This window comes from Dermacentor andersoni, chromosome 3 (assembly GCF_023375885.2).
Source record: "Dermacentor andersoni chromosome 3, qqDerAnde1_hic_scaffold, whole genome shotgun sequence".
NCBI classification, from domain to species: Eukaryota; Metazoa; Arthropoda; class Arachnida; order Ixodida; family Ixodidae; genus Dermacentor; species Dermacentor andersoni.
The window spans coordinates 140241908-140257173 of NC_092816.1; the positions used below are offsets into that span (position 1 = coordinate 140241908).

Consider the following 15266-nt stretch of genomic DNA (forward strand, 5'->3'; position numbering starts at 1 on the left):
TATGCGGCGTCGTATATGTGCGTTTGTCGCCACTTGAGTATCTCCTCCGGGGAAAGATCTTCCCCTTCTACTACCTCAACCGGGTTCATGACGCCCGCACGAGGCGTGTCAACGCCTACGGCGTCGGAGAGCCACGAAGCTCTCGTAGGCGAGGAACCACAAAAGTCACAATAACAAGCGTTCTAATGCACAGACCTCTTCAAAAATAGTCTAAAAACGTCGCGGAAATCTTCACACATGTCGCGTGAAGGAGCCACTAGGATATAGCAAAAAGAACGGGCGCTACACCCAAAAACTCACGGAGCCGATGAGACACGTCCACACGCGGCTACGCCACCTCGCGTTCCCTCTCTCAGAAAACATCTCGCTCGCAAGAGCGCTTGTCCGGCGTCTCACAGGAGGCAATGAACACTACACCTGTCCTCAAGGCGCACCAAACGCCTAAGGAGCGCCGAGGTTCGCTCGAACGCTTCAGAAAGAGCAAAACCCCTATTACAGGGCCTCGAAAGGGTTCTCTAATCTAAGACATCCCTTCCGTTTCCGTAAACACAGCACCAATTTAATTTAATATATGGATACACAAATCATTCAATGGAATGTCAGAGGTCTACTTAGGAATCTTGATGATGTTCAAGAACTCATCCATAAACACAATCCAAAAGTGCTGTGTTTACAGGAAACACACTTGAAATCAAAATACACAAAATGTTTTCGACAGTATGTTACTTTTCGCAAAGATCGCGATGATGCTGTCGCATCATCGGGCGGTGTTGCAATTTTAATTCAGAAAAGCATAGCCTGTCAACGTTTACAACTACGAACGGCCCTTGAGGCAGTGGCGGTTCGAGTCATTCTGCTAAACAAACTTATCACTATTTCCTCGCTTTATATTCCCCCACATTATAAACTAAGCAAACATGAATTTCAGACCTTTATAGATGAATTGCCAGAACCCTATGTTGTTCTTGGCGATTTCAATGCACATAACTACCTGTGGGGCGACCCTCGTATAGATGCGCGAGGACGTCTTGTCGAACAGTTCCTTTTTTCTTCTGGTGTGTGTCTGTTGAATAAGAAGAAACACACATATTACTCTCTTGCAAACAGAACCTATTCTTCCATAGATCTTAGCATAGTCTCCTCGTCTGTACTGCCTGAACTTGAATGGGAAGTTACCGACAACCCTTACGGCAGCGATTACTTCCCTATACTGCTAAGATCACCGAAAGAAAACGAATATCCACCACACGCTCCTAGGTGGAAGATTGAGACAGCTGATTGGGAGAAATTTCGATCTCTTACTAGTATCTCATGGGCTGACCTGTCTTCCTTAGGAATTGATGCTGCAGTCGAGTTCTTTACAGCATTCATATTAGATGTCGCATCTAAATGCATATCAGAAGTAAATGGCTTGGCGTGCAAACGGCGTGTCCCGTGGTGGAACGACGATTGTAGGATCGCTTGTAAAAATCAGAACAGGGCGTGGGGGTTGCTACGCGCTTCCCCCACTGCGGAGAATCTTAGCAATTAAAAAAAAGTAAAATCCCAAGGTAGGCGAACCCGCCGACAGGCCAGACGAGAAAGTTGGCAGAAGTTTCTATCGCGTATCAACTCGTTTACTGATGAGGCCAAAGCCTGGGACAGGGTTAATAGAATAAGAGGGCGGCAGACATGTTCACTGCCTTTGGTAAACACAGAAGGCGATACCCTGCAAGCTCAGGCAAACTCACTTGGGGAGCACTTTGAGCACGTGTCGAGCTCAATTCACTATTCCCAATCCTTTTTGAAACTTAAAGAAATAGAAGAACGTAAGCCAAGCTTACGAAAATCCAGAGAGAATTAACCGTATAACCAGCCCTTCAGTGTTGCCGAGTTGAGAGCTGCATCGAACACATGCAAAAGCACTGCACCGGGACCTGACCGAGTCATGTATGACATGATCAGAAACTTACATACTGACACACAACTTACACTTCTCACACTTTTCAACACTATGTGGGCTGCGGGATACCTCCCATCCTCATGGAAAGAAGCGATCGTGGTCCCTGTTCTTAAGCAGGGTAAAGACCCTTCCTTGGCGGCAAGTTACCGACCGATAGCTCTTACAAATTGTCTCCGTAAGATTTTCGAAAAAATGATTAATCGCAGACTTATACACTTTCTTGAACTCGCCAATATGCTCGATCCCAATCAGTGTGGATTCAGAGAAGGACGATCGACTGCCGATCACCTTGTGCGCATTGAAGGAAATATCCGCGATGCATTTGTTCATAAACAGTTTTTCCTATCAATATTCCTCGACATGGAGAAGGCGTATGACACAGCATGGCGTTACGGGATCTTGCGAGACTTGTCGGGAATGGGCATCCGTGGAAATATGCTGAACTCTATTGAAAGCTATTTGTGAAATCGTACCTTCCGAGTAAAAGTTGGTAATGCACTCTCACGTCCTTTTACGCAGGAAACTGGTGTACCCCAGGGAGGCGTGCTGAGTTGCACTCTCTTTATCGTTAAGATGAACACACTACGTGCTTCACTGCCACCGGCCATCTTTTATTCCGTATACGTAGACGATATACAAATAGGCTTCAAATCCTGCAACCTCACAGTATGCGAGAGACAGGTACAGCAGGGCTTGAACAAGGTTTCCAAGTGGGCAGACGAAAACGGATTCAAAATCAACCCCCACAAAAGTTCCTGTGTTCTTTTTACTAGAAAGAGAGGCCTGGTTCCAGATCCTTGTGTTCAAGTCTGTGGACATCAAATACCTATCAACAAAGAACACAAATTTCTAGGTATTATACTAGACTCCAAGCTTACTTTTATACAGCACATTAAATATCTTAAAGAAAAATGTCTAAGCACAATGAACCTACTTAAAATTCTATCCCACTCAAAATGGGGTAGCGACAGGAAGTGTTTGATGAATGTTTATAAGAGCCTAATTCGATCACGATTTGACTATGGCGCCGTCGTATATAACTCAGCCCCTCCGAGCGCACTAAAGATCCTAGATCCTGTCCACCATCTAGGTATCCGCTTAGCCACTGGCGCTTTCAGAACTAGCCCGATTGAAAGCTTATACGCGGAATCAAATGAATGGTCCCTCCATCTACAAAGAACTTACATCAGCCTTACATATTTCCTGAAAATACATTCCAAACATCAACATCCATGTTTTCACACTGTTAACGATATGGCATGTACTACACTTTTCCACAACCGTCCTTCTGTAAGACGGCCTTTCTCGCTTCGTGTGAGGGAGCTTAGTGATCAAATGCGTGTCCCACTCCTCGAGCTTCGCCTAATGCATCCAACCAAGGTGTTACCACCTTGGGAGTGGCAGCTGATTGAATGCGACATATCCTTTTTAGAAGTAACAAAACACGCACCAGAGATTGAAATCCGAATGCATTTTCTTGAACTCCAGCACAAGCACTCCTGCGCAGAGTTCTACACAGACGCTTCGAAGTCAAATGCCGGGGTGTCTTATGCTGCCTTCGGCCCATCCTTCTCAGAATCTGGTGTACTGCATCCGGAAACAAGTATCTTTACGGCCGAGGCCTACGCAGTACTGTCTTCTGTAAATCACATAGGAAAATCGAAACTTCAAAAATCAGCTATATATACAGACTCCCTAAGCGTCGTGAAGGCCTTGATGTCACCCTATAGACACAAAAATCCAGTACTTAATGAACTATATTCCGTCTTGTGTAAAGCGTACATATCTAACCAGCATATCATTATATGCTGGGTGCCTGGCCATAGGAGCATCGAGGGCAACGTTCTGGCGGACGAGATGGCCACGTCTATAGCATCGCAAGCCGTTAACCCTACCGCTGAGGTGCCTGTCACAGATCTGAGGCCTTTCTTGCGAAGGCGGCTGCGGGCCCACTGGCAACGCATGTGGGACGCGGAAAAAGATAATAAGCTCCACCTAATACAACCACAGTTAGGACTCTGGCCCTCTACAACAAAATCGCGCCGAACAGATGTCCTATTCTGTCGTTTAAGAATAGGACCCACATATGGCACCCATAACTTTCTACTGACTGGAAGTGAGCCTCCCACCTGTGGTAGATGAGGGGAGAGGCTGACCGTACTCCACGTCCTCCTGGAGTGTCGGGAAGCCGAATCTGAGAGAAAGAGACATTTTTCATTAATATACCGACAGCACATTCCTCTTCATCCTGCAATGCTTCTTGGTCCAGAACCTCTTTTTAATACAGACTCAGTGCTAGGTTTTCTGAGAGATGTGGTCTTAAATGTTATTAGACCCATGAATTCGTAGCGCCTCCTCTCTCGAGAGGATGCCACTGCGATAATTGTTTTGCATAGCACATGCCTCCAGGCCCTTCTGTTTCAAGGGCTCTAAGGAGGCAGTAGTGCTCTGGCATTTCTCATAATCTGATATATTTTACCTATCCTATCATTCTTTTTATATGCATCTAAATTTTCATAGTACAAGTCATACGTCATCGCCATAATTTTATCATACAGATTTTACGCACTTTAGAGCGTATATTTTAAGGCCTCTTTACAGCCACCTCACACCAATTCCATGGTAATCATAAGTACACCGCAAACTCATTAGCACAGACATGGCGTTCTTTGGCCATACCTGGCCCTTGCGCCACAAAACGCCATACATCATCATCACCGAAAGGAAAGTCACAGAGTTGAAGAAAAATTCGTCCTGGTCCGGGACTCGAACCCGGGACCACCGCCTTTTCGGGGCAGCCGCTCTACCATCTGAGCTAACCAGACGGCTAGCAGATGGCAGGGCGAAGTCGAATTTGTCGACAACACACGGAGAACTACTAGGTCAAACACTTGCCTTTGCTTCGTGTGTTGTCGACGAATTCGACATCGCCCTGCCATCTGCTAGCCGCCTGGTTAGCTCAGATGGTAGAGCGGCTGCCCCGAAAAGGCGGTGGTCCCGGGTTCGAGTCCCGGACCAGGACGAATTTTTCTTCAACTCTGTCGCTTTTCTTTCGAGGGACCCGTATGGGTTTTCTTTGTAGCAATTGCTACGAACTGGTGGATGTCTGATTTCCCTTTATTAACTTTTTGTTTTTCTGTTTGGAATGCTTGAAACGGAATTTCCGATCGGCAGTAAAAAAAGTGCTTTGCTTAACTGCTCACGGAAAACCTGACACCAGCGCGATGTCTTGGTGGGCGAGCGATTGCTGGAACCCCATGCACCGCATGGTCTGTTGGAATAGAGCGGCACGTGACTTGCCCTGGCCCGTGGTCATCGTCCAGAGCGCCGTCCAGCTCATCGCGTGCATCGTCGAGGTGTGCTCCTCGTGATAGAAATAAACCTCGCTGCGTAGCCTATAATTCTTTTGCGATATTTTCACTACCTAGATATTTCCGAGAAATCTGCGAAACATTTTCGAAGCTTCCTTTTTTTTCCCTCGAGGTTTCATAGGCAACGCTCCCATGCAAAAAGAAAAGAATTGTGCTCTATTCTTTGTTATTGCTGTTTATCAACTTCACAACGAATGGAAGGTTGACAACATTAAAGCCGGTTCCAGACACACAGTCGAGAAATACGCACGCACATGTCACAAACAGACAAACTAAATCTGCAAAAGCAAAAATATTTGTAAACACGAGAAAACATACCAAACCAAAAAAAGCGACCATAGACACCATCGTTAATAAGAAAGAGTTCACATACACGGTACAATAAAAACATTATGCGCATAGCTCCCGAATTATGATGCTGAATAAAAACATTGAATAAAACATCGTGTTTTGATAAAGGCTCTTTGTCTCGCAATATGTAAACGTTTTCAATAATATTCTCTCAACGCGTAGCACCATAAACCAATGTAAACTGCAAAACAACGTGCACGGGCGCCCAAACTTGCCAGCATATGCCGTGATATGATATGATGCGCGTGAAGCATTCACGGTGACTAAAGCAATCAAAACAGTGCATGGCATGTACGAGTGGTACATAGCGCCCTTGGTAATATCGACCCCACTTAGCAGGACGATCGAGTATGGCTCGTGTTTGGGAGGCCTAAAGGGTTAACGAAATTGGTCATAATTCATGCCCTCGATCGATCCTGCTCTCCTTTAGCTGTACTTCTCACTCGCAGAGTTTCAGCTGTTACATACCGTGGGCGCCCAATAATTCATTGCAAGCTCCGCCCGAAGAACCGCGCTGCAACTGCTCTTCGTGACTGGGCACAGTTCCCGATGGGCCGTGGCAGGGAAAGAAATTCGCCTTGGACATGACGTCACGAAAATGAGCAGACGTAATGTGCTGGAGAACCTGTATACAAGTTAGCTCTTAATTGGACGGCTAGTCCTTTTCCCGCTGCATTATTGGGTTGTTGCCGAGATAGGCACGCACCTTTATCGGAATGAGTTTAGGGAGCCTACATAGAGACACGCTCATCGGCTGGCTGGGCGTGTGTGTGCCTGAGCGCTTCTCGTAGTTTCGCACGTACTTGTGGCACGTAGCAATGTCTAAAGCTTTTCAGTCGACGCGCCACTGCAACTTTTGCTAAGTATCGCACCCACCTTTAATGGTGCCAAGTGAGGGGGGGGGGGGCGCCGTTCCCTGATTCGTCGACGCCTAGGAGGTATTCTGTAAGAGTCCACATGGTGGACATGTCCATTTCGTCAGCTGTTACGGTGTTTGAAACGTGGGCTAAATTATTTTATTTTGCCTGCGCCACTCGGTCCTTGACTCGAGGTATCTATAGGCATTGCCAGCGTTTATTAGTATCCATAAACGCTCCCTTGACCCATCCCCATAAGTGGGTACGCTCCATAGTCTGAGATCATCATCATCTTCTTCTTCCCTTCTTCCGACGTGGCGTTCCCACCAGACATGATATTATGGCTATGCACTGCTTCTGCCATGATCATCACGGTCATTGGAGGAACAATCATCAAACCCAACGACCCCGGCGCATACAAAATTGGTGGGTCTTGCGTGCTTGTCTTGTCAGTTGCCTTGTTTCGAGAAACGCTTGGCACCATGTATTGTCACAAATTTAAAATGCGAGTCCCAGGCTCTTTATTTCTTATCAGCTTAGAAGATCGCAAAGATAGTTGTAGAAAAGCCTCAGTTCAAGATTCACGGCGCGTTATTTGCAAGCTTGACTGCTCTATACGCCATTGCATGCCTGATCTATGCCCATAGTTTAAAGCGCTATAATGCCGCGTCACTGTTGAGCGGAAAAGGAAGGTTGGCAAAGTTGAGGTCCCTTTTATCATTCCCGCCCTCCGCTCTTGGAGATCTTTGTGGCAACACGTGTGTGCCGATTGTTGTCTTTCCGTCGGTGGCTCAGGCACGAGTTGTAGTAGATGGAGGTTGCTTAATCGAAGAATAATACGTTACATGGTCATACAGGCAGGCTACGCCCCACAGGCGAAATCACACGAGCATTGTCGCACGTCTTCTTTCTTCACCGACCAGTTAACAACTACTACGTGGGTCCCAGACCTACTAGTGCAGGACATAACGAGCGCTTCCCGAGGGAGGGTGCTAACACGAGGAACCCTCGCCTTACGCCCCAGCTTTGTACAGCACCGCAGCGATATCTGGTCAACTGATCCAGATCCAAAGTAGTGGTCAGTAGTTTGTTTCAATGGTTGAGATTTGAATGTGCCACCTGTATTATGGTGTAGTGGTCCTGGACCAGAAAAGTGACTGATTGTGCGGCCCGGTCGGGTCTGTACGATGGATCAGTGACCCTATGGTCAAGGTCTGGAAAAGTCGTCAGTCATATAGACAAGTAGGGTCTAGACCTGGTACAGATCTGGACAAGTTAGCAGTGGTGTGTGTCTGTAACCCAGTTCTGAAGAAGTGAGCGATCTCGTTCACTGGTCAAGATCTGGACAGCTCAGCAGTGATGCGATCTGGTGGGTAGGTGTTGACCACGGACCAGGTTATCTAGATATGTGGTTCCGGTCTGGACCGGTAACGTACGTTCTACCTGAACGATACACATATTAAAAAGGTTAATGGGCAGGTGAGGAACAAACAAGGTCGCAGTTTCGCCCGAAAGGCGAAGCACTGATTGCGGTAGCAAATTAGTGGACAGCTGTACGAAGCAAGAATAGTAGTCTTTTCGGCCGTGTAAACTTGTAAGCATAGGCATACTAAACAAATTAACAAGCATGCCTGTCACGCTCGCACAAGCAAACATGAACAAATCTCACTCGATGACCGCGGAAACTCGCTGTCAATACGCTGGAGCGAGGAAGAGCGGCAGCAGCAGCGAGCGAGTTGATATTCGTGCTGCTAACTATTCTAACCAGCTTAGTTCGCATCAACGCGAACTAAGCTGTGGAAAAACAGCGCGTGGCGAACTGTGTCCCCGTCGCAGATGGCTTTCAAGATAGGCAGCGCGGGCCGCCCGGAGTAGAACGGGCACCTGGAGCCTCGCGCGTCGAAAGACGGCGCGCTTCCTCTCCACTTCCCTCCCTTGCTTGCACGAAATAGAGCCGCGATTTCCCACTCACCCTCGCGCGCTATCACTTGCACATACATCATATGGCGCGCGGCGACAATTTTGTCGCCCTTGGGCTTTCTACGGAACCTCACGGCGACGATTGCTCCTGGAGTGTCCATATAATTGCTATCGTAATAAAACGTAAAATTGCCTGCTTGCATTTGCGCGCTTCTGATAGTGGGAAAAATTCATATTCATGCTTCAGAGTAAAATGTGTCCCCGTGCTTCCGCGATGTCACGTTTTAAGAAAATTTGGGGTTTAACATCCCGAAACGGCACAGTGGGTTATGAGGGATGACGTAGTGGAGAGCTCCGGGTTCTTTTTTACGCACCTGGGGTTCTTTAACGTGCTTACAAAGCACAGCAAACGAGGGTTTTTACATTCAGTTTGCATCGGAATGCGGTTGCCGTGGCAGGGAATTGAGCCCTCGACCTCGTGCTCATCGACGCAATGCCATAACTACTGAGCCACCAGGGCGGGTCACGTCCCGTGTGAACAAAGACGATACACATTGACATTCACGCAGCGCCTATATCATGCCACTTAAGCGGCGGCAACGTCCCCGATTGCCTTGACCGGTCGTTGCAGTGTCCCTGAACGACCACTGCGACAGCAAGGACCACAAGCAGAGCCTGAACGACACATCGGCGACCCAATCGGCCGGAATCCTGACGGCGTTGCAGCTGCGAGACTTGCGAGGCACAGGCGAGAACGGGTGCAGCTTTGAGTTCTCCGCGCCGGGGAGCTCGGGTCTCATCGTGTCCGTGATCGAGATGAACCTGCGCATGGGCCTGCTCAACGAGTCTTGCATCGACTACATCTCTGTGAGTGCGGCCCCCTTCCTCGCGTGATCGAGGAACCAACGGTGCAGGGTGTTTGCAGAAGTGTTCCTGATTTGGTGGAACAGTCGTGAGTGTCAACTTGGTTCTTTTGGACAGCCTGATGTCGGATTAGGTCCGTTGAGACTTTGGGCGGGCGTCCTGCTACGCACATGCAAACAACTTGAAGAGTTGCAACCCCCTGAACGCTGTCAATCTGGCGAGGCTATCAAGTCCAGTAACATAATCTGCCACCTTGTCCTGACCTCCAGTACATATTGACGGGGTTAATCTGATCTCGTACTGCCGCCGGCAGTGTTGAACCTATAGTCCCTTCGTTTCGCAGGTGATAACCAAGTTCAACTTTGGCTCGGACAAGGACGAGCGCTGCGGCCGGATTACGAGCGAGCAGAACTACCACTTCGCCACGACGCACTCGCTGCAGCTGAAACTCTTCTCCAAGACGCCCCTGACGAACTTCTTCGACGACTACATCCTCGCTGTGATTGCCACCAGCTACACGGAATGTGAGTGGGCGCACGTCTCTCAAAGGGGCACGCGCACTGTGTAGCCCCTGGAGTATGCAGCTGTGCAGAGTGCGATAGCATTTTACGCCGTCTACAGGTAGGCCGCGGAGGTTGAGCCAAATTGCTTTGAGCTTGCGTTGTCAGGTGCACTTGACTTGACGATTCTATTCGTACTTTTCATTCTGCGGATGACTTTCAGGGTGCCATTTCATCAAGGACTATATGAATGTTACCAGGTAAGCTGTAAAGCTCACTCACTGTACCGCTTGCACTAGCGCTGGCGATCGCATTTCCAGCAAAAGGAAGTCCTGATTTCAATTGAGTTCGAGAGATGCTTAGTGAAAGGAGTCGCTCGCTAGTAATCTATATTGAACTGTTCGGACGACGAGTTTGCGCGACTCCAGCCGACAGAGAAGGGAAGTGCTGGCAGGCGCTCGGTCAAATCTACGTCACTTCGTCAACTCTCAAAGGGGCCTTGCTTCTCACGGCCCTTCTGCAGGGGCGAGTTTAGTCCATATGTGCTTGCGATTGTTGTTCGCAGGGTTCGCCTGTATTCATTTCCATAGCCACCTCCCACAGCTTGGTATGCTAAGTACCGCCACCGAACAAATGCACTGAGGTTTTCGTAACTATATTGTTGCTGATTTTGTGCTGGCTATCAGCGTTACCATATACTGTTATCAATACACCATTGCGCACACTGTGGTACCACTCGTCAAAGTATTCTGCCATTTGGGCTTCAGGCATGGGAGGCTGCCATATCCTCGTAGATAATTCGGAGTGCTGTGGTGGCGCCAGTCCCTGTACGAGTATTCGCTGTAAAGCGACGCGTGAGGCGTTGAGGACGCCTAAATTGCTTTGTTATGTAGACGAATGTATTGTACTTGTCTTCGTTGTAAGCACAATGTATACGAAATATAGAAATTCGGCCGGGACCTATCGATGCCTTCGTTATGCAGGTAATTTCGTTGTGGTGGCTTTCTTTTTGTAGAGGAGTTCGACTGTACACAGATTAATTACAGAGTGCTGCAGATTTTAATGAAAGTGAGCCAAGGGGGTAGGATAATGCCTTGTGTTTTTTATGCTTAGTCTTCACAATTTCAGAGTTACTAAATAATAATTTATTGAACACTAATTCAATTCGCACGTCTGTCACTAAAGATACCCTGCTCAATGTTCATGAACAAGTTAGTCAATTCCTGAAAACGTTACAAGGAAGAAAAAAGTTATTGTTTTTGTAACTGCTAATGGAACGATCAGTGGGTCGAACATGATGTCAACGTGGTACTACCTTCACGAAAGTGGCCATGCGTTGCCCTATAGGCAGCCCGCTGAAGTGAAGTGCAGCAACTTTGTATATGCAGAGGCCTAATTTACCTGCAGATTCATTTCTGACGTTCTTGTTTGTTTTTTGCCCTTTGTCATCACTGAACAAAACTAGCAAAGAAAGTCACCTACAGAAATGTTTGCACCTAGCTTGTCTGTCAGGATTCAACAGTCGAAATTTACTGTCCAGACTCTGCTTTCATTCTTTTGATGGGGAAGGTTGACTATTGCGTAGCATATATAACGAAACTTTTTGGATTTAGAAAGGAAACCACATCATCCTTACATCAGTGTGACGTCACGAATTCTAACGTATTTTCTCGCATTTGGGCGGCTTTAGCAAAGCTTATAAACTTGTTAGATTGAGTCTTTGCTGCCTCTACAGTTAAGTGCGGTCCTTATGTATCGGTAAAACCAGACCCACACAGACGCTGTGAAAATTCATGACATCAGGGATGCGTGGTGCGGGAACTTCGACGCAGCGTTGAAATTATTGAGCTGCCACGAGGGATGAGTTGCTCAGCTTACGCATTTTATTATCAAATAACATAACAAAGGCTAAGGATCACTGTCGGATAATAACACTGAATAACTTTCTTGTTTCATCCCCGGAAAGTTCTGGCAGCACTTGTCACCAAGAAAATTGCATCCAGACTTTGTATCAATGGTATCTTTGTGACTTGCGACGCAGAATTCGCGGATAGGCTCAACAACTGCTTCTGCTCAGTGTTCACACACGATGATGGTATAAGCCCACACTTCTCAATTTACGAGCGCATTCTGCCAATGGGTGGCGTCAATATTTATCAGGAAGGTGTATTGGCATTTTTGCTTAACCTACATTTCAAGAAGTCGCCTGACGCTGAAGGAATCCCGAATTCCTTACTTTTGCGGTATGCTGAGTGGAGCTCATACTACTTAAATAATATTCAAGAAATCACTGTCCTGCGCATAAGTCCCAACCGAACGTAAGTTTACAAAAGTCATCCCGATACCAAAAATTGGAGGACGCTTAAGCTTCGCCTTCAAGAGTGGAACGCGACAGCATTCCCGTCGACCCACCAAAGGGTGTAAGACATTGCGCTTCGGCGCAGCGATCACTTATGAGGCGTCCTGCATCGTACTTTGCACCCACCAATCACGCGGTGAGCGCCGAGCAACGCAGCGCTCGGCGCGGCAACGAAACGTGCACCTGAGCAAGCGGAACGGACCGAAGAACTCGGTGTCTCGGAGGGAGAAATTATCTACGCGAGCGAAACGTTGTGATCAGCACGGAAAGCCGGGCTGACGCCTCGATGGCATCGTCCTCTATCTCGCTTGGGAGCACCACGCAGACGCATGACTCCTCGGAAGCAGCTCGGCACACATCGCAGGGGACGCTTTCCCACCAAACGCGCTACGGCGCAGCGATTAGGTCAGAGGCGTCCCGCATCGGACCCTGAACCTAGGAATCGCGCTGTGAGCGGAAAGAGGAGCCACGTCGCCAAAACGCGAGGGTGCGAGTGAGGAGTGAAGTTGGAAGGAGAGAGAGCGAGAAAACTTATTAAACGCAAGGGTAGTGGGGCATCCTCGCACCGGTCCCCGCACGGCCCGAAGGGGAGAAGCGGGCGAGTGGCGCGCCACGTGTCGGGGCAGCGCCGCACATCGCGAGGAGGGGGTCTTCTGTGTTTGCCGCAAGATGGCTCTGCGTGTGCGCAAAGCGCAGAAGAAATGTAGCGGAAACGTACTTCGCTACTCGTGTAACTGCGACTTCTGTAAGTTACATGCTCATAAATACCGATATACACCGCAGTATAACTTTCTACGGCACGTTTCTAAGGCAACACCGCATTTACTAGAGGCGCTTTTGTACCGCTTTGAAGCATCGAACTCGTGGCTGAGTAACCAAAAAAAAAACTCGTGGCAGAGTGGTAGCGTCTCCGTCTCACACTCCGGAGACCCTGGTTCGATTCCCACGCAGTCCATCTTGCAAGTTGTTTTTTATTCATGAAGTGCCTCCCGTGATTTATCGCTCACGGCCAACGCCGCCGACGCAGACGACACCGGCTTTTCTGCGACACGAGCTCCTTAACGCTATCGCGTTAAAAACTGAAAACCGGTCCCTACTAACAACATATAGGCCCATCATAGACCGTTTCATCGGGCGAGGAGGATACGGCGCGCGGAGAGCCTTTCCTCCTCTCTGGCTTGGGCGATCCGGCGCGGCGCTCCTTGAAAGTATTGCTGTCGCGTGCTGCGGAACGATTTTGAGATGTTTTAGATGGTACTTTGTGAAATTTACGCCATGTCCGTTCATATAAGGTCGTCAGGGAAACCTCTCGGTGCATCGGTAACTACAGTAGGCGGAAATATCATTTGGGGGCGCAAAAATGTGACGCGTTTTATCAGCCGCGGTGTACGCACATTATCAGTCGCGGTGTGTGTATGTGTTGTGAACTATTTTGCTTATATCGGTTTTAATTCAACAAAGAAAACCGGTGTCTCTGTATTAGCAGCATGAAATGGTAAATCTGCTCAATATCTGATCGCTTGGCGTAGGGAGTAAAACATAAAGTATAAGAGCGCATGCTCGTGCACGGCCAACTAGGATACCACGAAACATCTAAGCAGCAGGCGCAATCAAATATTTGTGATGCACCGGCATCGTTCTCGCGCATTTCAAGTCTAGTAGGCTTCAAATTACCATATGTCTATGGTAGCCTTCCTGCATGAGGCCGATGGCGCTAGTCAACACAGCGATCACTGCGGTTGGTGAACCAGCACGGTACATATGTAAGCTGTGCGCTTCGGCATTGCCTTTTTTGCCTGCATACAGCCATAATATATGAGGGATCACATAAAAAGAATGCGATGCCTATTTTCGAGGACAAAATTTCCGTAATACGTGTGAGTGCGTCGTAGAGAACGGAACGAACACAACCGAAAAAGAAATTCGGTTATCATCCTCTTTCTCGAAAAAGCAAGAAAAAACGGGCTAACGCCGCAATAGGGCCTCGCATGGTCACGCCACACAACGTTTATAAATATATAACCGCTGATGCGGTATGCTTGGACCATGCGGTATATATAGAACAAAAATATATATAATCCAGCACCTACCACTGCTTAGGACGCTCGCGCAGTTCGTAAACAGTCCCTTTGCTGGACAAGCGTAATTCAGACTGTAAGGTATGCTACTATCACTTGTCAAAACTATTTTATTCAGGGGTGGAAACCTCATCCATCGTACCAAGTAGTCACGCGATGTAACCTGCAGCGAACAGTTTGAACGCTTGTCAAAGTATAACATCACAGCTCCTATCGTAGCAGAACGTTACCCACACTCACGCTGTTACGATCGTCGCGTATATTTCATGGCTCCTAAATTGCAGCTCAGAAATAGAGGATAATAGTGCAGTAAGGTCACATTAATGATTGGAACATTCAGAAATACACAAGTGATCTCCGAGGCTGATTGTAGGCACGAATATGCATGCGCGCACACATCGCGCTGCGTGCTCCGTCCACCTCAACGCCAGCAGAAATTCCGGCCATGACGCCTTAAACCACTTCAGCACGTCTCACAGAACCGTTTACCACGTAGAAGACGCACGTCATACTAAACAGACCGCACGACCGCGGAAACAAACGCCAGAACCTGCCGCCTAGCGTATACCTGCCATGCAAAAGACCGCTTTCACCCAAGCCAGTATGGCGCTGCTCATAGGCGGCGCCACTGCGTTCACAATATGGCGGCGCCTACGAAAAAACGGTCTATAGGCCCATATATTTACTCGGCACATGCGCGAAGGCGCTGGAATGCATAATTTTCAAGCACAGTTTCATAATTTGTTTTCCCAAACGATAACGGCATAATTGACCCCAGAAAGTCTGGTTTCCAGCGAGGTTTCTCGACTGTAACTCAACTGGTAGAAACGATTCATGACACATCCATAGCTCTAGACAGGCAAAGCCAAGTTGACATAATATTCCTCGATTTCGAAAAAAAGAGTTTGACCATTTGTTTCACTCCAAATTATCGGTGAAGCTAAAATCCATTAAGAGAGGGAGAGAGAGAACAACTTTAGTGAAAATGCTTGCAGAGTCGGTTAGGCTCCCTCCACGCAGGGAG

The 15266-nt window shown here is 48.0% G+C and overlaps 2 non-coding genes across 2 annotated transcripts; one reads left to right on the forward strand and one right to left on the reverse strand.

The window, feature by feature from the left end:
• Positions 1-4692: 4692 nt before the first annotated feature.
• Positions 4693-4767, reverse strand: TRNAF-GAA (transfer RNA phenylalanine (anticodon GAA)). Its single transcript has one exon. It is a non-coding gene; the product is annotated as a tRNA-Phe (tRNA).
• A 123-nt stretch (positions 4768-4890) lies between these two features.
• On the forward strand, positions 4891-4965 carry TRNAF-GAA (transfer RNA phenylalanine (anticodon GAA)). The gene has a single exon. It is a non-coding gene; the product is annotated as a tRNA-Phe (tRNA).
• The last annotated feature ends 10301 nt before the right edge of the window (positions 4966-15266 follow it).